Source organism: Cyclopterus lumpus, chromosome 2 (genome assembly GCF_009769545.1).
Source record: "Cyclopterus lumpus isolate fCycLum1 chromosome 2, fCycLum1.pri, whole genome shotgun sequence".
Lineage (NCBI taxonomy): Eukaryota > Metazoa > Chordata > Actinopteri > Perciformes > Cyclopteridae > Cyclopterus > Cyclopterus lumpus.
This window is the reverse complement of record NC_046967.1, coordinates 1,969,293-1,993,453: the sequence shown is the minus strand read 5'-3', so window position 1 is coordinate 1,993,453 and position 24,161 is coordinate 1,969,293.

Below are 24,161 nucleotides of genomic sequence, written 5' to 3'. Positions count from 1 at the left end.
GAAGAAAAGGATTGGATTGGAGGAAGGGGAGATTGTGGGGGGGGGGGGGGGGCGTGAAACAAAGTGTTCGGAAATAGGTCAACCAGTATCTCATTTTTCTTGCTAAGCTTGTAATCACCCCTGACAGGCACACTGTGGAACGGGCCATTCAGCCGGAATGCAGCGCTCATCGTTGAATTACGGACCCCTTAACCATCCCGTCTCGTGGCGTACGGCAGCGTTCTGGAAGATGGAGGCTTCTTTGTTCTTCCTTCGTCTCGCTGACAGCGACGAGTCGTCGCACCCGCGCGGTCCGTCCGCGTCGGTTTTGCGATTGTCTTCCGGGTGCCGAGCCCGACACCATGTTTTCAGTGTTCCTCCACAAAAGGAGAACAGAGACGCTGTTGATGTGTTTTGCTCAAGGGCGAAAGGATTATTCATCCTCCTCCCCGGACCTGTCCAGACATCTTCTTCCCAACAAAGACACATTTTATAAAAGATGCATATGGTTTAGCTTTTATGTTCCTACATTTAGAGACCTCCATCTCTGAGAGCGAGCGCTTTCCTGCAGGAGAAAGTAGTTCCTTTAAGAACCAGGTGTTATAATCGCCATTATTCAATGTATTACAAAACCAGGGTGAATAAAGTGTCTTGATGCCCCCAAAGGTGGATGAGGAACATGATAATGTGTAATTTGGTCAAACTGACCCCCCCGAAACCTTTTTTTTAATGCATATTTTCACCAGGAAATCAAAAATATAAAACAGATCAGAAATTCATCAGGAATGTTCATCAGGAAGCCGTTTTCCCCGTCTCGCCACTGATTTTAAATGTGATCTTGTTAAGCCACCGAGGGACCCGAATCTCGCCCGTGGGTGGCCGAAGGACGCTCTGCCGCTAATGAGGTGTGCGCGGGGGCCCCGTGGGTAACGGCGGTGTCACGCCGAAGCTTTTCCGACACCTCGGGGCGGCCGTACGGAGCCGGCCCGGGCCTCGGCTGGCGGCTCGTTTGACGCCGAAAAACAATGAAACGTGTCGACCATAAAACTGGGATTTCATTGGTGGTTTTGATCCCTTCCACTCTAAATACCCCATTTTAATATGCACTTTACCCATTATGTCAGTGTTAATAAGAAGTCTCTTTGAGAATGTGCCCATTGTTGAGTGAGTCTGTTAATTATGACAGCTCAAAGTGCTGCTGTATTCTACTGACTCCTCACAAGAAGCATGATTATTCATCACCGCGATAAGAATTAATATGCAGCGAGGCGCGCTTTTCCCCGAGAAATATTGTTTGGTTTTTTTTTTTCTTCTTCTCCTCTTCCACCAAATTTGAATGCTCCAAATTACACATTCAATCCATCTTTGTTTGTGTGTTTAACCCTGTTAAACATGGCAGCACTTTGTGACTTTTAAAGACCCGTGGCTTATTGGACTTGGAGCTGGCATCGCTAAGTGACAATTTGGATCGTGTTTGCCATCAAATAAACACTTAATGTATCTGGGGGATGTAAACAAATGTTCATTCTCCGCCGCGCATCTGCTGGAAATAAAGCCGCGCTTAAGTAAAAGAGGCGCCGCTTTCAACCCGAAACGACACCAGCGGTGGGGAAGTATTTTCTTTTGACGGTTAGAACGACGCGCCGTGGTCGCGGTCCGATGATATCACGGATCGGCCTCAGCCGAAGGGTCAGGAGGAGAGCGGCACAATGAAGGAAGCTCGGCGAGCCCTGAAAACCATAATGAAAACCATAATGTGAAGGGATCAAACCCCCTGCTGTTTGTATCCAGAGCATTTAATCAAACTGGCATTAGTTCAGCACTGTGGCTTAAACTTTGCTTACCTCCCAATCCCAACCGGGACCTTCATATTGTTGACAGTAGCTCCGAATGCGGCCGTGTACTCAGCAACTAAAAGGATGAGACGGGCTTAAAGGGCTTTTTAGAACCTGGCTATTCACCCCGAGACACTGTCGGTCCAGAGGACACAGAGACTGCTGCACCTGTCCAGCCCGGACAAAGGGCACGCTTCACCCTCATGAGCCTGCAGATATGACATTGACATTCATTGTTTCAAAAGGCTTAAACATGTTTAGAGTGTAATTATATAAGGAACACAAAGTATTTATATATGTATACACTTGTAGCCTGTCTACACATTATCATTTAGACATCAGGATGTAAATAGTTTTCTAAAACAGTTAAAAGTGGATAAGAGTTCAAAGGTTAGAGTTCATGCAAATGAGCATCATGTGTGTGATACATGTACATGTGCCTTGTGTAGCTGAGTAATCTGTCAATCTTGGTTTTTCTGTGTGTTAATTGGGTCGTCCTGAGACTAACAGCCAATCCAATCTCATTCTCAGGTAGAGGGGCGGGACTTAAGAGTGTCGTGTGCAGAAGCTAGCTAGCTAAAACTGTTGAGTGAAACTTGAATAGAGACCAATAATGTTCATAACTTAGTGGCTGGTGACCAGTTATCCTCTGTTGGACTTGTGTGATCTACAAGAGGTAAATACAATATGTTTATTGTTTTCTATACTTGTATTAACCGTCATAGAGTAAAACAATGTTGTGTTGATAAACCGTTAGCTTTACTAGCGGTTAGCATTAGCATATCCGTTAGCTTCACTTCCATCCTGTTAGCTCTGTATGTGAAAACCTGTGGTTAAGACAAGCTATTGCTAACGCGCCATTAGCATTATGGACTTGGTGCTTTAACTGATTTATGTGATTCAGTAGACGGACGTCTGACTGAAAGAGAGGACCCGGAAAGCTCCTTTGGACCACGATGGAGAACTGTTTCTCGGGTGTTGTGCTGTTTCTTCTGCCTGCCGACCATCATCTGCCCTGCCCCATCCCCAATCCTAATATTCAACAACAAAGAGGGATTCATAATTATTTTTGTTGATATTGCGTTGTATCTCTACTGATATGTCTTTCATAAGGGATCTACATGTCATTTTGTTTGTTGTATACGTACTAATAAATACCAAACTGTTTTTAAGGCAGTGAAAGTATCTTGGGGTGTCAAAGTTCAAGAACTGTTTTAAAAAAAGGGTACAAATAAAAATTAAAACACAAGATTAAAGGATTTATTTACCATCTTAATTCTATTGGAAGCACCGCCAGTTTTTTCACTTCTCAGAATAAGAGCTCAACGGTTGTAAGAACCATTATAATAATGTATTTACTTATTTTAACTGTACCCAGGACCCTTGTCCATAGTACTGCTCCAACAGCAGATTCACATATTACTATATAGCTACATTGGACGGGTACACACTGTTTGTTAATCACATTTATCTGAGTGGTAATGTAGAGTGTTATTCCTTCAAAAATATTGGACATCAGATTGTCTGAGAAATCAGTATAAGACGATATATATTATGATATTGAAATGTTTTGAGTCTGCTGACTTCCCAGCATGCTTTGCACGTGCATCCTTGTCTATTGTGTTGCCGAAAGGCCTTTTTGAACAATCATGAGCAAGAAATAAAGCAGAAGCAAACCAAACCAAACTGAACTGGAAGCAGCAATAAGATGAACCTTCCACCCCATCAGAGCTCTCACATGATACCCCTGCAGCCGGTTAGGAGGCTACACAGCGCAGTGTGTGTGTGTGTGTGTGTGTGTGTGTGTCCGCGTGTGCATGTTTGTCAGCACTTGTGTGAGTAGTTACGTATCCGCGATAATATAACTAAGAATCATGATGCAAGCTTTTCGCCCAGAGTGTTTTTGAGCTCATTTTCAAATGGTAATTTGCCTTATCCGAAGCAAACTCACTGAGTGTAAGTAAGTGATTATTTGCATGGCTGACAATCATTCGGCACGCCCGCGGTCTTTTTCCAAACTGCTCCAGTTTGTCCAGTCTTTGAAAAAAAAAATGGAAAAAAACTACTCAGGGAGGGCCAGTTCTCTTTGAAATATCCTTTCATTTACCTTATCATTAGACACAAATGTGGCAGAGTTAACAATGACTGAAAAAAGGGAAAAAGAAACACTTCTTCATAAGGCTGATAAAGGCTTTTGCGGCCAAAAAACTCTTCTTTGTGACTGCCGAACGCAGACGCAGTTAATCATTTGAAACAGCTACATTTCTAGTTCTTGGCATTGTTTCTTAAACTTTCTGAGGTTTTGGTTTGAGCACCTCCGGGCTTTGGTTTTTATTTTTTTTATTTTTTATCAAAGCAGTAAGTTTCTCTGCTCCTGTTTAATTGGTTATTATCTCATTAGAGGCATCTTCATGTTGGTCGCTAAAGTGCAGTAACGACAATGAACAATGCAGTGATTTAGTATCTGCTCTTCCCCCTCAATCACACTCAAATGTCAGCCACAGACTCATCATTGCCCCTAACCCTAGGCACACCCCTGAGACGCACACACACACACACACACACGCACTCACACACTCTCTCACACACAGCCCACATGACTACACACCAGCCATGGCATGAGGATGCAGCTGAAGATTGATTTTCCAGAACTCTCTCTTGTCTATTTCGGTCAAAATCAAACCCGCAGGATAGAATGTTATTGTTGCTACAAGACCTGAATGGTCTAATTTTTTCCTATTTCAACTCGGGGTCCTTTTCAGGCAGCCGATCACGAGTTCACATGACCAGACTTCTCGATTTGTAAGCCCCTTCTGTGGCTGCGTGCTCGCATTGGTCTCTACTTGTACCCTTGTTGCTTGTTCTTCTGCAGGAGAACTTAAATATGGTACAAATGTCCAACAGTCCTCTTGTACTGTTTAGCATTTGTGGATACGTCTACTTTGTTGTTGCTTGTACTTCTAAAGCAACGATTACATTCCTCAAGTGACCAAAGGCTCTTTAATGGTTTACTCGGGACGGCCCTTTGAGAAGATATCGACTGGACTGGATCTTTAGGGACAACGCTGCACTTTAGTGCTTTCAAATGTAAAAAAAAAAGGAAAGAACAAGAGTATGTGTCTTTTCATTTGAAAGCGGGCTAACTCTTTTCAAAGAAACCTTTAGTGATGCATACGTCCGTTTATTTTTTTATTTAGTAAAAAAACTAAATGTCTCGTAGAAGAAACCACGGGAGACAGAAACATGCACAAGAAAAGGAAACGCTCAGAAACCCTCCATGACGGAGGCCACCGGCCTGCATTCAATACATGTCAATAACAATCTGCTATGGATTTCCCCCTCGCTCCGAGAAATCTGTGAGGGGGGAAACAAAAGTCATAGGAGTCCTTGGTTTGCAATGCTCATCCATCAATCAGTATTTAGGACATTGGCAAGTGGTAATTTAATAACCAGTGACCTGGGCTGGCAGGAAGCCGGCCTGACAGACAATACAAACTCATTTATCATGAGGGGGGGGGGGGGGGGGGGGCAGGGCTGTGCTGCTGTGGATCCTCGCTCTCTGATCCTGTGATTGTCGCTGCAGGAGTCGCCCTTTAGGGGGTTAGCACACATGAAGCTGGGCTCCCTAGATGATGCATTTAAGTGCTGGATATACGGGCGCTGCGAGGAAAAGCTCCCTCTGGTTACAGTATTTACGACTGGAAGTCAATGGGAGATTTTAAACCCTGTTAGCACCTTTTTTTTTTATTTCTCCACAAGAGGCTTTAAAGGTGCATTCTTTAATGTTCCCCTTCTTCTTTTTCTCTCCGCACTGCTTCACTGTAAGATGCTAAATATCCAGAGATGCCATGATTATTAAAGCTGCACTATTACATCAGATGGAAATATTCTAGAGCTCTTGTTTAGTGTCTAATATAAATATAAACTAATATGAATTAGTACATTCCTGCAATGAGGTGTTGTAATCCAAACCCTTATCTCTAAAGAGAGGCCTACTGTTTTAACCAGCATGCCTCATGTCTTGCCCCATTGCATTCTGGTCCAGGTCTTGCTGCTGTGGGTGAGGTTGTTGGTCTAATATTTAGTCTCTTTTTAAAACATTTTATCACCACTAAACAAACACAAACTGTACTTTTCTGCATTTTAAAAAGGTAGATTTTTCCCTTTTTTATCATTAAAAACATTTTAACGTGCGATACAGGATCAGAAAGGGTTCTTCCTCCACATGTTGCAACCTTTCCTGCGATGGTCTCCAGAGGAGGTTATTTCTGCATCTCTTAACATCTTCGCCGACGAGCCGGGGGTCAGCTCGGGATGCCCGCTTCCCCCTCGCTCGGCTCAAACGCCCCCTGTCTTTGTGCAGCCGCTCGCCGTTTGCCCGCATCCAGCAGCTCCGTGCACCTCTGTGAGCTCCTGATCGCGCCCGCTGCCAAATTGCAATCAGTGGGCAGGCGTCCACATGAGCTGCCATTAGGCCACGGTGAGGCGAGTTAGCGTTAGCCTGCCGATGACTCACCCGGCGCGCTCGGCTCCTGAGGAGGCAGTAAAAGCTGTAATGTGGATTTTAATGTGCTCTAATGATCTCTGTTTTTTTTGCACGTCTTGGGCGCTTTTCTCTTCCGGCCCGGCACCGCTGCACTCGCGTCGGAGTGGCCGTGTCCTGCTAGAGGCGTCACCTGTAAAAGTGACCGCGCTAATGACGGTGTTGACGATGTGACGAAGTGACAGGCCGCTGCGTGATCACGCCCTCGCTAACCAACTAACCTCTTTATCAACATGTCTGCAGTAATGCATGATCACATGGAGATGTATCATGCACTGCTTCAAGGGCTTTTAGTGGTCCACATCTGTACTGCTTATATATATATATATATATATATATATATATATATATATATATATCCAGTTGTGTTTCCATTCACATATTTGCACACACATTTTGAAGTATGGCATTATAACGCTGTATGGAAACAGATAAAACTCAATTTTTCTCTTGTATTTGGTTAGACTTGTTTTGTTTTCCTTTTACAACCCTCACTTCTTCTTCTTCTACTACTCTGTTTACGTGCCGATTACGGCCATGTTGAAATCGTAGTCTGTAACACCAACTTCTGAGTTCGCTGCCGCCCAGTTTATCCACTTCAAACAAGTCGATCGATTTCTTTTTTGTGCCGACGATTCAAAGATTTTCTCAAAATTAGCCCGTCAAACAAAATAGAGACACGGCCAATGAGACTTTCACCTGATGGAATAAAGGAACAGCAGAACGATGGCTGAGGGAAGCTTAGCGGTCCTCTGCAGTGCGTCTGTCAGATGTATTTAGAGCCAAGAGGATAAATCCTCATGACTTGAGTTTGACGTTCTATTGGATGGATAGCCGTAACATGTGGTCCAAGTCCTTCAAGGAGCCAGGAGGATGGCCTGACTTTCTCGATGTGAGGACTCTCACTGACTTGGCTGATCCACACCTGGAGGTTCTTGTCCTGGTTTGAACATGAAACTCTTTAATTTGAGTGAGCGTTCAGGCCTGTGAATAAAGTCAGCCTCTGGCTCTGGCTGCCTTCCTCACAGTCCTCACAGTCCAGATCAATGGGATTCTGATTAGTGCAGGCCAAAGGGACACTCATGATTATTACCAATAAAGGGAATTAGATCAATTTTTTTTTTTTTTTTTGTGGTTTGAGGACTTCAAAACTCGCAGCTTGATCAAATTTAAGATCAAGTCATCAGTGGAATTGCTGTTGATTTATAAATAAGATAATTGGTCTACCCCCCCCCGGCCCTCCTTTTTAAACCACCACTGCGCTCCGTGTTTCTGCTCTCGCTGGCAGGCCGACACATTTATTGCTTAGTCAAACCTCCTCCTTCCATTTTTAAATTGCCTATTGAGTGGAGATCTCTGCGGACTTGCCAGCCTACCATTAGCATCACCTTCCTGCAGCTTCTTCAAGGTATCCACCGTCTCCTTGTAATTTAATTGTCAAGTGATACAAATCATGGTTGTGTTTTTACGTACAGACAGTTTTAACATCCCCAAAGCACATCAGATCCACTCAGAGCCCCCTGATAACGTGTCATAATCTCAACGAGGCTCAGTTCATGAATTTCCCGGAAATATTAGAATTCACAACAAAGGAATAGAAAAACATAAGCAGCGAGGTGTTGGTGACACCTCAAATTTAAGTCAGATCAGTGATGCAGTCAGGTGCTTTTCCCACTGGAGGGGAAAAACAACTTCTCTGCCTTTCTAATTTGAATAAGTGTTGTCATTTTTTACATTTTCATTTTCAAAAGGCAGACGATACCTTTCAACACTCGGGGAAAAGCAACAATTCTGCCGTCAGGGATTCTGTTCCTGCTGGCATTGTTTCTCACCACGGCTCTTTGCAGGTGATGATTTAGTCTCAGTTTGTGTGTTTGATGTCAGCGTTGAATGAAACATCACCTCAATAGATTTCTCTCTCTTTGTTTTTCAAATTATATTATCTCACCTCCTATGCCGCATCTGCAAAGGAATAAATGACAAAATTAAAAGGGACGTGCGAAATGCATTTATAACATCCACATCTTCATCCATTGACGAGAGGAAATTACATCGTTTTTATCTCAAGATTTGGCCGTACGTAGTAAGATAAAGTTAAACAGGACAAAGTCAAACCAGTCAATGTTCCCCATTAAATAGGAGCAATGCTTTTGACAGGAGGTTAATTTTCAGTCACACGCAGTTCAAAATATTGACTAAATGGAAGTCCTCACAGAGCTAAACCCAGACCGGCCGCCAGCAGCAGCTCTAATTCAAATGAGGTAACCCTGCCGAGTGGAGGCTTTCCAGGTCGGCTGCAGCAAGCCGACCCCATTGGACGGATTTCAGTCATTCCTCAGTGACGGGAGCCAATCAGGACCCGGTCCAGCTGTGATGCGTATCTTGGATTTTGTCCGAAAAACTGCCTGGAAAGAAAGCAAACATGCAATTGTCCCCCTCAAACCCAATCAGATTGAACAATGCTTCCATTAAACATCTGTTCCGTGTGTAAAGGGCCGTCCCGCTATTTCTGTAATATAAGTCCGCATGCAGAATGCACCATTTTATATATCGCTGCGAACCAATTTCGCTTTTTAGATGGTTTCTGCATGTTTCTGACGGCGAAATTAACTTTTACTGCAGAACAAAATCTCTTTATCCACCACTCTGCTGGGTATTCATATTAAAAAAGTGACTTGGGAAGTTCCCATTTTACAGTATAAGTGATTATATGGCGGGGCCGTGTGTCATATTTAGCCATTCTATCTTTTAACATCCTCTAGGTTTATGCTGACACAATGAAAGGTCAAACATAAGCAATCAATATACAGCATTAAAGTATATAATATTAAGGAAAGCCCAGGCTACAGCCCTGGTTTAGCTTTCTTGAATGCACCACCAAAGAGTGTATTGAGAAAGACCCCACTGTGTCACTGCAGAGCTAACTAACAAAAAGGCTCAATAAAACCAGTGGTCCTACTGGACCCAGTGGAGCTGTGAGTGTATTAAACTGGTAGTTTAATTGGCTGAAGCATGCAGTGGCCCTGCTAGGCTCTGAGTTCAGGCTCTCGCAGCTGCAGAATAAATGGCCACTGGTGACGCTACCTGCTCTGTGATGTCGCTATCATCGAGCGTCACCTCGCTAACAGCTGAGACCCCCCCCTGGTGTTTATGTGTGTAAGTCACCTGGAAACCTGGTGTAGCGGAGGTATCAGCGGGGCGCAGGTTGCTCTCTGAGCCCCGGGGGAGCCGGAGAGGTGAGGGGGGGGGGCGGCTCAGATGGGATTACAGGTTGCTAACACTTGATGACACAAGCTGTTTCCAACATCTCGCCCACCTTGTGTGCCGAACACACACGTAAGCTGCCGCGCACGTGCACTGAGCCCACACAACTCGCTCGTAAAAGTGTGTGTGTGTGTGTGTGCGTGTGCGTGTGCGTGTGTGTGTGTGTGCGCGCACGCGTGCTGCACATGAATGCATGGAAACACACACGCTACTCGCACGCAGTGAGTAGACAGGCTCGTACATGGAATTGGGTTTGTGCTGGATGGAAGAAAACAAGCAAGCATGAGTGAACAAGTACAACCAAACACACACACATACACACACACACACACACACACACACACACACACAGAGGCTACACAATCGTGTGCTCAAAAGTGTTGTTGTGTTTACACGCATGAATGTAAGAAGGCAGGCATGCATGCACAAATGCACCTCTGGTTACACACACACACACAGCTCGTCTCACTAATGGAATCAGTGTGTGATGTTCCACTAGTATCCACCGCTGTATCTCTGTTCACGGCGGTATCGTTGTTTTTAATTGACCCGTTTTATGATGACTGGGCTTCAGATGATGTGCGTTACTGAGCCGGTTTGATATGAGTTATGTTTCAAGTCCAGGAAGAAAGGCGCGTTTTAACTCTCAAACTACGCTGAAGCAATAGTTTCTATATCTTCAGCTGAATCTGGATTCTGACGTTACTGTTGTGAGAAATCTGACAAAACAACAATGTGCAATGCATTCGTTGTTCTTTAGGCTTTCAGCCAGTATTTCCGGTACAGAAGGAAGACACGTGTTGCAGGAGACGTTGCTCGTGCTGACAATGCGATACAGAATCTGTGTTGGCCGGTCTCCTGGCGAATGACACCCCGGAGTCGGCCCAAGACGAGACCCGATCCAGGCCAAAAACCGAACCAAACCGCAGCCAGGAAAGAGCCCCGAGGCAGCTGTGTGCAGCGCCAACGCTTCTGTTCCACCTCACGTTTCATTTAGTGTTGTGGAAAGAAGGCCTGGACAGGTGTAACGGCAGAATACTGGCATCTGATTGGCTGGCAGCTGTACCCAAACGCTCTTCAAACAGGGGTTCATATATATATATATATATATATATATATATATGTATATATATATATATATATATATATATATCAGGATATACAAGGCTAGTTTGAATAAGTCATAACATTTAATTAAGATACATCAAGGGTTATTTTACCGTATTTATAAAACTATCGGAGTTCATAAAATTCAGAAGCAACAAAGTTTAATGACCTGCGCTCACCTCGTTCTGCAGGCCTCACCGGCAGGGTAAATTAATTCTCTCCTCTCCGTCTCTCTCTCTCAATGCCCAAAGTTATTTAATATCCACTCTGATTCAGATTCATTATTACCTGCTCACCCCCCCCCCCACCCCCCATCAGACGCCCCTTTGAAAGACCACCGTATCTCCGAGGCCTAATTAGAATTGAAAGTCTGCTCGTTCAGAATTGTCAACTCTCACCTAAAGCCTGGAAAACTTTGCTTTGAACCCCCTCCCCCCCCACACTCCCCCTCAGTATATAACTTTGCACTGACCTTAGGTGGATGTGCACGGCAGCCTCTGTGCATGTTTGTGTGAGTGGATGATGAAACATGCGGATTAGGAGTTACGCCGGCTTCCCTTCTGTTTTGTTTTAAACGATACCGCGGAGGGTGTTTTCCCAAATCAGCATGAGGCCGGTAAACATCACAATCCATCAGTCTTGGATGTTTTTTTTGGGGGGGGAGAAAGACGGTTTGTTTTCACACTTAAGGAAGACATGAAATGGAGTGTCCTTAACTTAATCACCACCTTGTTTTACTACATTTGCATACATTTACATATTAATTGGACCACCGATTAAAATTGGTTTTGTAATTTTAATTAAGTGTCCACAAAGGTATATGATTAGCACTGTTTAAAATACAGCCTGACATAACTAGACGGCAAAAATCCTGTTTGCTGCAGATTCCCCCCTCCTCCTCCCATTATCTCTCCCCCCTTCTCCTTTACAGAGGAGGGGATTACTTACAGGGGATGCCTGTTTCATGATAGCCATTTAAAAGAAAATCTGCAGTAGATTAGGCTGCCATGGAGACGGAGGGGGCGTGGCCTCCAAATGTGTCGTAATCTAGTGTTTCGTTTGGGGACGAGAGCCCCCTCTAAGTGACTGCTGAATTAGTCCGTGTTCACACTGCAACAGAAATGTGTTCTCAGTTACACGACTTACAATAACCATCCAACATGTGGAAGGTGGTGATGGTCCTCCTGGGGGGGGGGGCACAGCTGGAATGGGCCAACGCAGATCCCCAAGGGGCCGTTCCTGCAGGAAAGTCGAGATGATAGCTTGATTTCGTACGCCTCGGCGGTCGTGTGGCGTGGGCCCCGCCGCCGCCTGTCACTCAATATAAGGTTATTGACTTTAATGCTTTTTACTGTACTCTTAAATTACTTTGACTAATTAATTGAAAAGTTATGTGCATTTGTGGAGATTTTCTCGCCGAACAAAAGTATGTGAAGCTAATTTTCCTCTAATTGAAACCCTAAATGAGGGAACCTGTTCTGTGGACGTTTGGATGCTTCCTTCTCCTCGACGTTGCATACGAGCCGTCAGCTGGGAAGGATTTGAGAAGTCTTCTCTCCCACACTCCTAATGAGCGCAGCTTTTTTTGCCAAATGGCCCGACATGTAACAGAGGGGAGAGTCGCTCGCGCACCATTCTTTCTGATGCAATTACGCCAGAGTCGGGGTATCATACTGGGGACTTTTTTCAGAAACGTAATATTACCTCATTTTGTCTTTGGTGTGGTCTGGAAGGTTCTGGAGAGACATTTGGAAGCATTTTACTCATAAAATACTTAACCATTTAAGTGATAGGATACTGTTTCCTGGGTTCTGTCCCCGCTGCCAACCACAAAAGAGTGAAAACCGAGTACAGTAGGTTGGTACATTTTCCCCTGTCATCTATTATGCCCCCCCCCCCACGAGAATCCCTAAATGCTTTGAAATTGATATAAAAACTGGATCTCCGTACTGCCAACGATCACGTTTCCCCTCCACTTGTTTCAGGATGGCTTTCTTTATTCCAACTCTTGAGCTTCCAGCAGACAAAAGGAGGCCTCTTCTTTCCCTGGGTGCAACATGTCCACGGTAATGCCTGGCGTGGAGCAAGGCCTCTCATTACCAGCGCTCGTACCCACCTCTGTGATGACCGGGCTTTCTGTCATCCAGTCCAATCCTCAAAGCTGTCTTCGGGGAGCCCTCAGAGTTATAGCATTAGTTGTGCTTTCTTCCCCAATCCTCCCTCTCCCTCCTCTCCTCTCCGTCTTAAATTGCCGCGTCTTGAGTTACTAAGCTGCCCTAATAGGTACAACCTGCGCCGACTCCCTGTCCTCAGATGGGACGTACCTCTCCCGATTGCTGCTTTGCGGGCAGGAGGATAAAGAGCTATCCCACGATGCACCCTGTCACACGCGATGGCGGGGCTCGCTCTGTGATTTCGCCTGGCTCCTGAACGCCGTGCTCAGCGCCAGAGATTTAAATGTGTTTCCTATTTCTCGCTGCGCTGTTGACATCAGAATGTTTCCAACCTCAGTGTTCTGTGTGTGCATGTACCCCCCCCCCCCCATCCAAAACACACACATGCACAGGACACTTACATAATTACACACAAGTACGTGCATGCAGAACACACAGGCATCTGCAAACACACTTTCAGTCGCAGTCAAATAAAGCCACATGCATGCAGGAGAACACATGCAGGCGGGCTTTTTTATTGAAACAGAAACGTAGTGCAGCTGCCAGCAGACGCCGTGGAGGCCACCGCATCCCACAGGTCCTGGATCTGGTTTACAGGACCCACAATCAGCATGCCAACACTCCTCTGTAGGATAAGCAGCCGCAGAATGCCAGGTGATTGGTCTGGTTTCATAAAACCAAGCAAAGAACACAGATTCAGTGGAGGGGGACGTAATAATAAATAAACAGGGAGCATTGTACCCTCACCTCTTTGGGGAGTGTACACACTTCAGGTGTAAAAGGAAAGTATAAACCTTTCTCCCCATAAGAGTTGGGTTGTAACGGGTCTAAAGCTTTATTTCACACTGATGGTTGGTGTTACACCACCAGACCCCCGGGTTACCTACAGCCCCCTCGGGACTCTTGGACGAGAGAGAGAGAGAGAGAGAGAGAGAGCTTGTGAATTGGTGTTGGAAGCTGTCGATGTGCCGGTGAAACAAAGACGCCTGAATGTAGCACCAAAAAAGAGCCTAGATGCCACCTTGACGTTCCTGTTGTTGTTGTGAGGGCGACGCTGAGTGCTGTGTGCAAATCACAGGCGCACGCCGCACGCTGTCGGGCCACATAGGTGGCACGGGTGATGAATACCGTTCCCCCCTCCGACGCCGGAGCATTATCATAAATAAAATAGAGCACAAACACCAGCCTTTTGCGCCCTAATGGAATTTGTCCTCATGAAAGAAGTGTTATTGAGCTCCGCGGCTCCCTCTCTTCTCTTTGCTGATGCCTTGCCAAATACTTATCCCCTCTCTGGTGAGCGTTTAGCGTTAACTCGCGGCGGCTCCTGGGAATCTCACGGGCGTAATGAAATTACCCCGGCACAAACAAATAGGGTCAAACTCTCAAGGAGACGAGCATTAGGGCCGCGTCTTTGCTAATTACGCGGGGGCGTTGCTGCGCCGGATAGCCCGGGATCTGCAGGACGCCACCGCGTCCAATAGACGGCGAACACGCCACCCGGAGACGGGTCGAGGAAATTAAACTAAGCAAAATGGGATTACAGTGAACAACGCTTAATATTTTGTTGATTTTGCAGTCGATAATTAAGCAGATTTCACGGCGATTCGCCGACGTAGAGATGAGACACGAGCGGCGTTAACGGCGACCTGGAAGTCGCCGTGCTCGGACGGTCTTTACACCTGTGTGGAGTCGACACCCCGCTGGCCTTCACCATAATGCCATTTCTTTACCATAACAATGCTATCAGATCAGTTTTTTCGTGGACTCGTCTCACCTGCGTTATCGCCGGCAGCAGAGCAAGATACGGCATTACCTACATGACCGCGACGGGAGCGTTGTGTAATTATCGAGCGTGCCTCTGTGGTAATTACTTGAGTTTACTGGAATGATGGAAGCTGGAAGGAGCCGCGGCCCTGAGCGGAGACGGAAATATTCTTCCGGAGGCTGAAGAGCTGAGAGACTTTCCTTGGCAGCGGCATTATCACATACGCTCATCTGCCAGAGACTGTTGACAGAAAATATGCCCTATCAGCAGAAATAACCACTCTTTCTCTCTCTCTCTCTCTCCCATTGCCCCCCCCCCCCCCCCCCTCTCGCCCTGACAGTCTGACGAAAGACAAAGATCCCCAGTGAGCGGCGTCAATAAATCAGAAAAGCACCTCTTCATGTTCCTCGGTCTTCCGTCGGCCACCTACTCCGCTGGAGACAACAACTAGCTGGTAATCTCTCTCTCCCGCTCACTGTTCCTCCCTTTTGCCCCGAAATGAGCAAATCAAGGCTGGATTACGCCCGCTAACATGCTCATAAATTTGGTAAATTGAGATTGAAGGAGGAAGCGCTGCTGCCTGGTAATCCCTCCACAGTGAAGAGGCCTGTAAGCTTGTGTGTGTGTGTGTGTGTGTGTGTGTGTGTGTGTGTGTGTGTGGTAAACATCCAAATGCAGAGGTGCTCATCCCGAGAACCAAAGAAAGACAAAACAAGGCCGAGAAATGCGTCAGAAATTGAAATCATGATTTCTAAAGCTGCTTTCTTTCTGCTGTTTTTTCTTACAGATTTACATCATCCCTAAACATAAAACACAACACACACATCATCTAAATATTATAATGCGGTTGCATCAAGGTTTACATCTACCATTCAGTTCAGAAGAGAGGAAAGTTTTCCTTCTTTCAAATAACGTTCCTATTTTTCTTCTAGATTACCATTTTATTGTCATACTTTTGACGCACAAGTGAAGGTCGTCTTCACGTCTTGTACACGGAGCTCCGGAACCCGCAGCAGGTTTTGGGAGGCGATTGAACCCTTCTATCCCTCCCGTATTATCTCCTCTTGAGCCCGGCTCAGAGGCGGGAGTTCATCCTCCAGATTTTCGGGGTCGTCCTCGCGGCCCTCGGCCCCTCGCTCGGCGCTCTCTTCCCCCCCCCCCGCGGGCTCTGAGTGGGTGAGCGCTGCTTCCTGTTAGGAAACATCCCAGAGAATCAAACTGGCAACCGTCCAAACCAAAACCGACCGACCGGGCAGCCGGTCTGGCCCCCGGCCCGGCTGCAGCTTGTTCACCGCTGCTAACAGGTATCGACGCAGCTGATGGGGCGAATCATCATCTGAGAGATGTTCTTGTTGTTGTGTTGCTCGCTTTCGACTCCCACGGCGCTCTGGAAAAAACATTCCCGTTCTGGCGGCCCGCCGATTCCAGAGACTCCGCGAACCACCTGGAGGGATTTACAAATGTCTCGCAGAAGACGGAATAACCTCCACCTAACAAAATAAAGCCCCTCCAACCCTCTTCCCCCGACAACGGCATCGACACGGAGAGAAGAAAGGAACGCCGGCTAACTGGCAGTGAAGGCAATTTGTCGCTGGAGCTCCCCCCCCCTCTCCTGCAGCATCCAGATTTCCCATAAGGAATGTGCTTTGGTGTAATTCATCACCGGGCCCGCGCGGCAAACCGCTCGTTCTGGCGGTGAAATATGAGTCATTTTCACACGGTAGCCGCGCTGAATGGGGTTTTATTTTGGCGAGCTCCCACAAGATCCTCCGACACCTTTTTTTTTCCTCTGTTGCAACACGCTGTTTATCAAACGTCTCTCGACGCGGGAGGCGCACAATAAACATCAACCGGCGAATTACAAGCTTTGATTTTCCGGCGCGTTGCGGCGTCCCATAAATAAAAAGGTGCGGTGGAGGAAAAAAAAAAAAGCTGCGGCACTCCATCACGTTATAATAACACGCCTGCTTATGAAGATGGAGGATGACAACGGGCGTACCTGTCCGTGAGCGGCCGCGGCTGAACGATAGTTTTTACGCTCCGGGGAAAAGAGGACGTGACGCGCACGCCACTCGGCTAATTAGACGCCGTCTGTGGGGGGAAACAGTGCAGTTCGGTTTTAAACTGGCATTTAGCAGCAGGAAGACGGGATTAAATTCCTCGACTTTCAGCGTGTTAAGGCGTAATAAACGGGAGGTCAGAGGTCACGGAGCCCCGACTGTATGTGTGACAAACATCTCAGTGGAAACAACCAAGGAGGATGAACTGTTCAATCAAAAGGCATTTTACTTTAAGTGTGTGTTTTGTCATGGTTTGTCTAATTCTCATATTTCTGTCCAACATTTTAGCTTTCACTATATATATATATATATATATATATATATATAACTTAATTAAAGAGTTGGTTGTGTGGGTGAACCATAGAAGGCCATGCATGTTCATGGACCACCTCAATGCACTAAAGAGAGATCAAATAACCAGCAAATGGTGCCATCACAGATGCACAAATACACAACGGCGTCTACGTTTCTGCATCATAAACCGTCACAGAGGTCTTTTGGCCGTAGAGGTGGAGCTGCTGTGTGGGAGCAGGTATCGCCCCCTCGGCCCCCTCGGCCCCCTCACACGGGATTAAAAGCCAAGACCTTCCTGGGACGACTCCAGCCTCCCTTCACGGCGTCAGCAGCCTCTCCTCCGCTGAGCCATTTTTCTCTTAACACTGCGAAGTTTAGGTGGAGGGGGGGGGGGGGGGGGGGGGCATTTAATGCACAGTAAACAACTAAAGCACTTCAAGCCTTTAAATCCCGACAGGAGAGAGAGGGAGGGGGGGAGGGAAAGTCGGATAGAGAGAGATGTGATGAGGGAGGGGGGGTGGCGGAGCCAAGGGAGAGAGTCTCTCTCCCAGTGGGAGATGACAAATGCCATATGTCCTGAGCACAGCGCTTGTGTTAATCCTCGGCGGGTCCCGGCAGGCCCACATCCGACTGCGACCTCTGTGCCCCCCCCCCCCCCCCCCCCCATCACCCCACCATCCTCTCAACCTCTCCCTCTCTCTGCCTCCACTGAGCGGGGGGATCATGTGCACAGGAGCTCGGGCCTCCGCATTGGAAGCACAACGATGATCTTCTCTTATAAGAGATTCGAATCTGGTACTCACCGGGCTAAACCATTAAACACCCACGGGTGTAGTACCAACTACGACCAGAGGGTCCCGTCGTCACCTTTTCAGGACTTCTGGGTACTAGATGTACAACCTGCACAACCTGCAGGGGCTTTAACCATCCAACTCCCTTACTCCACACCAGCCTTCATGTCCTCGGTGCTGGTTTTACCGACTGGATGGATGACTCCGGTGCGTCCGCCTGCTCCAGTCGCTCGTCTCTCCTCGGAGCCCAAACGAAGCTCTGCGTCGGCCGAGAGCTGGAGGCCGCTCAGCTGTGATGGTGTGCTTAAGGAGCGAGCTCCTCGCTGCAGCTCGAACCAGGAAGTTGATGCCGCTGCTCTTCATTAGCCGATCGGCTCGTTCCTGTAATAGACGCCGGTTTAATGTAATCTATTTTTAAATACTGCGTGTATTCTCGTGCAGGGGGAAAGCTGAAATGGTGAACAATTACAGGTTAAAAGGGGTGAAAGGTTCATGCATTACCTGCTTATTTTACTATTCAATCATTTCACCTCCTTCTTTATGGACGGCGAATTATATAAATGCAAAATGAGGTGAAAAAATTGGTAATTAATCGGCTGTGGGTGACTCTGGGCGAGGGCATTATCCAGGCCTGCCAGGTTTGTCTGGCTAACATTAACGGGGCTAATTTTCAAAATCTAGCATGCAGTCAATTTCCCAGGATGCCTCGGGGGGGTAAAAGGTAGGGAATGACAGGAGGGGGCTAATTCTACCCGCCTTATTTACCCCGATGTATCATCCGCCGGCTCTCATCTGACAGGACCGACGGTGAGATTGAAATTAGACCGACTGGCTGGCGTTGAGAATTTATGACGCCGCCCCGGTATTTGTTTGTTCCGTGTGTGTGTGTATGTGTGTGTGTGTGTCTAGTGAATACATCAGAGAAGAAGAAGAGGAGGCGCAGGGAAAACCTGGGGAAATACATCTTTTTAATAACAGTCGGTGAGGTTAATGCAGCTTACCTTGGAGTGCCGACAGCAGCAGCAGGAGGAGGAGGTGAGGAAGGGGGGCGTTATTTGACAGGGGGGGAGACAGACGGCGTGCACAGAGCTGTTTAAAGCGGAGTTTACCTCCACAAGAGTCAGGCCTCGGTGTCTGATCGCTATTTGTTGTACAGAAGAGGGGGGAAAAGCAGTAGGGGGGGGGGAGTAAGAAAAAAAAATCCAACTCTTAATACTATTGTGTGCCTATAACCATCTGTCACAGCTAGCCTGGAGATGAGGCTGAGATTAGGAGGAATAAACGTCGGGCCGCAGAGCATCGGTAAAGCCTTCAGGGCAACAACAACAAAAACATAAAGACAAGAAGAAGAAGAAGAGGAGGAGGAAGGTGGGGGCGAAGGACAGAAACGAGCCGAAAAATGAAACTCACGGGGGACGTTCTAATTCTGAGGCAGTCATGGATTACGAATAACCTGCGCCCACAACGGGGGGGGGGGGGGAGAGAAATGACGATATTACAGCAAGAGGAGGGGGGGGACTCGGAGGGGTCTCCACGATGATGATGATGATGATGATGATGTCGATGGTGATGGTGGTGGTGGTGGTGGTAATGACGGCACTCGCGCGGCTCCTTCTTGCGTTACTTCAAACGGGAATGAAAAGGCAGTGGGAGGAGGGAGGAGGGAGGGGGGGGGGGGGGGGGGGGTTGAAAGGAAATAGTGTCGTCCCCCCCCCCCTCCCTTCCCCTGTCCCTCCCTCCTGCTCCCTGAATGCCGAGGGCTTAAGGAAAGGCATTTGGTGGCTCCTGAGGCATCCGCAGGATCTCCCCTCCTTAAATTCACCGTGAAGGTTCTTAGCCTCCCTATTCAGGCAGGATATTCCTCGTTTATTGCTTTTCAGAAGACAAACCTCACAAAAGCACAGTGTCATTGCTTCTGGAGAGCACACAGTGTCTCTGCCTGGATTTATGACGCAGAGAGCATCTTCTTGAATACAGCGTTCTTCACCACCGACGGCGTTTCTCCTTTTCAAAATAAAAGCATCGCCCGGCCGCTTTGTTTTTAAAGAGCTGTCACAAATATTCTGTTTCAAACTTCTCCGACGCATCTTCCCAAACAAATTTCGGCTTCTTTTATTCTTTTTTATTAAACATATTTGAACTCGTGAGTCTTTTAGCTTGTGAAACGGGAGTAGCATAAGTTCCATATTTATCCTGCTGACGTCTAATCTCTGCAGATGAAATGTCTGGTTGAGTAATCTTAAGAGTTGAGTTCATCTGGTAATTAATATGACTAAAGGCATGTAATGATCTGGAATACCCCCCCCCCCCCCCCTCTGATCTGTGTCTGCTATATAAAAATATTAAAATCACGGTCTTCAGTTTGCTCTTGAAACTGCAGATATCCAATTGTTTTAGTCATCAAGTATATTACAGATTATTAATATTTAAAAAAGGTTTTCTTTATTAAGAAGCAATAGTCAATGTATTAAAAAAGAAAATCTGAATTTGTATTTTCTTAAATTGCTTTGACTTCATTGTAATCTATAGTGGTTATTTCATTCAAAAGAAACCTATTAAATTTATAATGGAATGATTTGTTTAATCTTCTTAGAGGGTGAATTATGACCTGTTTAACTTCCTCACACTAGCTCTAATATGTATTCTATATAACGGAGAAAACAACAGGATTTATTCAAGTTTACCAGGTTGCATTTGAACGCCTCATGATTGGTATAATGTACTCATTTTAATGGATAGATCATATGCAGATATGTGTGCATCAGATGATGGGCTTGGAGCTCCATGTGGTCTCACGGTGGCTTCAGAGACTTGATGGGTTAGTTTGGAGGATCAGGATCCATGCAGGAGGAGAAGTCGGTCTCCTCCTGGTAACATGAAGTAACGGGGAGGAGAAGTCGCTCTCCTCCTGGTAACGGGGAGGAGAAGTCGCTCTCCTCCTGGTAACATGAAGTAACGGGGAGGAGAAGTCGGTCTCCTCCTGGTAACATGAAGTAACGGGGAGGAGAAGTCGGTCTCCTCCTGGTAACATGAAGTAACGGGGAGGAGAAGTCGCTCTCCTCCTGGTAACATGAAGTAACGGGGAGGAGAAGTCGGTCTCCTCCTGGTAACATGAAGTAACGGGGAGGAGAAGTCGGTCTCCTCCTGGTAACATGAAGTAACGGGGAGGAGAAGTCGGTCTCCTCCTGGTAACATGAAGTAACGGGGAGGAGAAGTCGGTCTCCTCCTGGTAACATGAAGTAACGGGGAGGAGAAGTCGCTCTCCTCCTGGTAACATGAAGTAACGGGGAGGAGAAGTCGGTCTCCTCCTGGTAACAGGGAGAAGAGCCGGCTGGATGAAGACTAAACTGAAGGGTGATGCGTCCATGTCTTGTGGTTCTGGGTGAGTCAGGGCCTCGTGACTGATGATGGAGGCTCTGGTGACTGCTGGTGTCTCAGCATGGTGGACACCTGACCTCACTGTGAGGTCACATCTTCTACCCACAATGCCTTGTGTTTTTGTGTTGTTTTCACTTGTTTCTCTCTCTTGGAGGAAGGCTGACACTTGTATTTTGAAGCTTTTTCTCTCTCTCTGTGTGTGTGTGTGTGTGTGTGTGTGTGTGCGTTCAGCTGCCCTTCCCACTGCCCTTGTCATACTGGTCCCAGTGCTGCAGGGCTCGTTGCTGGTTGGACAGCTCGGGTCAAGGTCTCCCCTCTCCTGATCTGACCGACGGGCTGTCACGTCAACAGCCCCGACCACTGGCCGAGTCTTCAGGCACACACACACACACACACACACACACACACACACACACACACACTTTCTGCCCAATGACAAACTCACACACACACATATAAGCAATCACTTGCATGTGAAGCACGGAGAAATTAACTGCAATGTATCTATGCACACACAGACACACACACACACACACACACACACACACACACACACACACACACACACAGGCCCCCGCCCTGCTGTAGATTGACAGGGAGGTTTATTGCTGCTAATACTCCCAGCTGTAAAGGCAGAGCAGGAGCATCCTAATGGGAAATGGACTCATTTCCTAACACGATGAGTACAAGGGTGCGGCACACGCCCATATTTGGTCAACGGGGGCGGTTAATCCATCTGACCTCCTCCCTATTGGTCCGAGACCGGCAGCAGCGCCCGTTTTCTGGCCTTTTTTCCATTTTGTCTCCTCCTGCGCAGGAAGTGAATTGTTGTGTGTTTGTGTTTTAAGTTTGGAAGAAGGGGCGTCAACAGGAAGTCAGAAGGAAGAGGAGGCTGACCGCGTTGGATTTTGATTGACAGGCGATATCTGAGGAACGTAGTGCAGAAACGTATACGTAAAGCATCAACGATTGAAGACAAAACACATTTGTGGGCCTAAATATCTGTGAAACACAATTTTGTCAACTGTAAGTCTATTTTATTTAGCAATAAAAAAATAAACCCTATTCATACAACCATTTTTGTTGCTCCTTTTTGGATCAACACTGCTGCACCGCGGCTGCTGACACGTTTCTGCATCTCAAAGAATCTGCTGCTATTTTGGACTTTTTCTTCATTAAAGCCATTAGTGTTTCATGAGGCTCCGCAGCGTCCTCGTGCTAATTAGGTGTCTATATTTCTATATCTCGTTATTGGATTTATTTTATATTGTGCTTAATAGTAAATAGTGTTTGAATTTTAAAACACACCTCTTGGGTGCAACATAAAGGGGAATTTTTAATCACATTTTCTGTAAATGAAAGGACCCGGTCTGCTTTTTTTTTTTCTTCCTCAATTTTTCCGAATGTGTCTTAATGAGTTTGCACTTTCTTAAGCAGATACACACTCTGATTTTATATATATATATATATATATATATATATTTGTGCACACACACACACGCACTGTAGCCCCTCCCCTCTCTGGTCGCAGCAGGAGACGGTCCAAAATGAGAGATGGGTGAGGCGGGGGGGAGGTAGGTGATCATCGTAGTCATCATCACAAGGGGTAAGAAGAGGGATGTTAGTGGGAGGAGGGGGGTATAGTTGATGATGGTGGCCGCCAGTTGCCTCGGCAACCTTTATTTTTTTTTTATTTTATGTATTTTTTCATTATTTATTCCTGGGGCCCCGGTGATGAGGCGTGTTAATGTGGGGCCGCCTCTACCTGCTGATGGGCGAGGGACTCGTCTCCCCGCGTTTCAGCCTGGCTTGACAATTAAGACCTGGGCGACTGTAGCCAGGGGTTAATACCGCTCATTAAAAGAACTAGGTCATTAGCGAAGAATCAAGGCTCTTAAGGCGGCAGGGGATGTGGGGTGGAAGGGGGGGGTTGATGGAGAGGAGGAGGAAGAGGAGGAGGAGGAGGAGGAGGAGGTGGGGTTGCAGCGGCGTAGTAAACTGCATCTCGGTGAACACGCAGCCCCCTTACATTAATTAACCTCCCTTTTTCCTTGTTGGGGAGACGTTTGTGTGTGTGTGTGTGTGTGTGTGTGTGAAGAAATCCTCTGTTATCATATATGCACATGGCTGTACACCAATTAATTGCAGGGGGAAAGAAAGCTAGTTTACAGTCCTCCCTGTGGTCGCCCCGTGTTCCTGTGTGAGCCCGAGTTACATTATTTCAGAGAGATGAAGGGGGGGGCGGGGCTTTGGGAGGGAGGGGGGGTGCGGTCTAATGTCTGTATGATGAGTAAAAAGGGTATTAAAATTAAGGAGGGAATCATGGCAGGAATCAGCCTTTGCTCTACCACGGGGGAAAGGAGCAAATAAAAGCCACGGAAATGAAAATAAATAAGCTGTGCTAATACCTCACCTTAAGGAGCCGGAGCTGCGCCGCCGCTGGCGTTTCGGGTGTTTTTCGCCCGGTAATTTATTTGCCACTCTTTTATTATTATCAAGCTGTTACACGGGTCCGTTTGACCTTCAGCGGGGGGGCCGCCGGTTAACGGGGACGCCGAGTGAGCCAACAAAGGAGGTCCGGCGGCGTCTGTTTGGCGGTGGGGTGAACGCGGTGGCCGTAACTCACCGGCGTCGGCGGGGAACCGAACGCCAGGTGGTGAAACGCTTTGATTGGAACGCTTTACGACCGCGTTCGGGGGGAAGGTGACGACACAGGTGTGATCGTTACTGAGGATCATGAATCATCTACGAAGGAAACATGGGGGACACGGTCTCCTTCTAGTTCTTCTGGTTTTCACTGCAGACACCGTAGACTAGTAGTAGACCAGCCAGCATTAGACCAGCATTAGACCAGCAGTAGACCAGCAGTAGAACAGGAGTAGAACAGGAGTAGACCAGTAGTAGACTAGTAATAGACCAGCATTAGACCAGCATTAGACCAGCATTAGACCAGCAGTAGACCAGCAGTAGA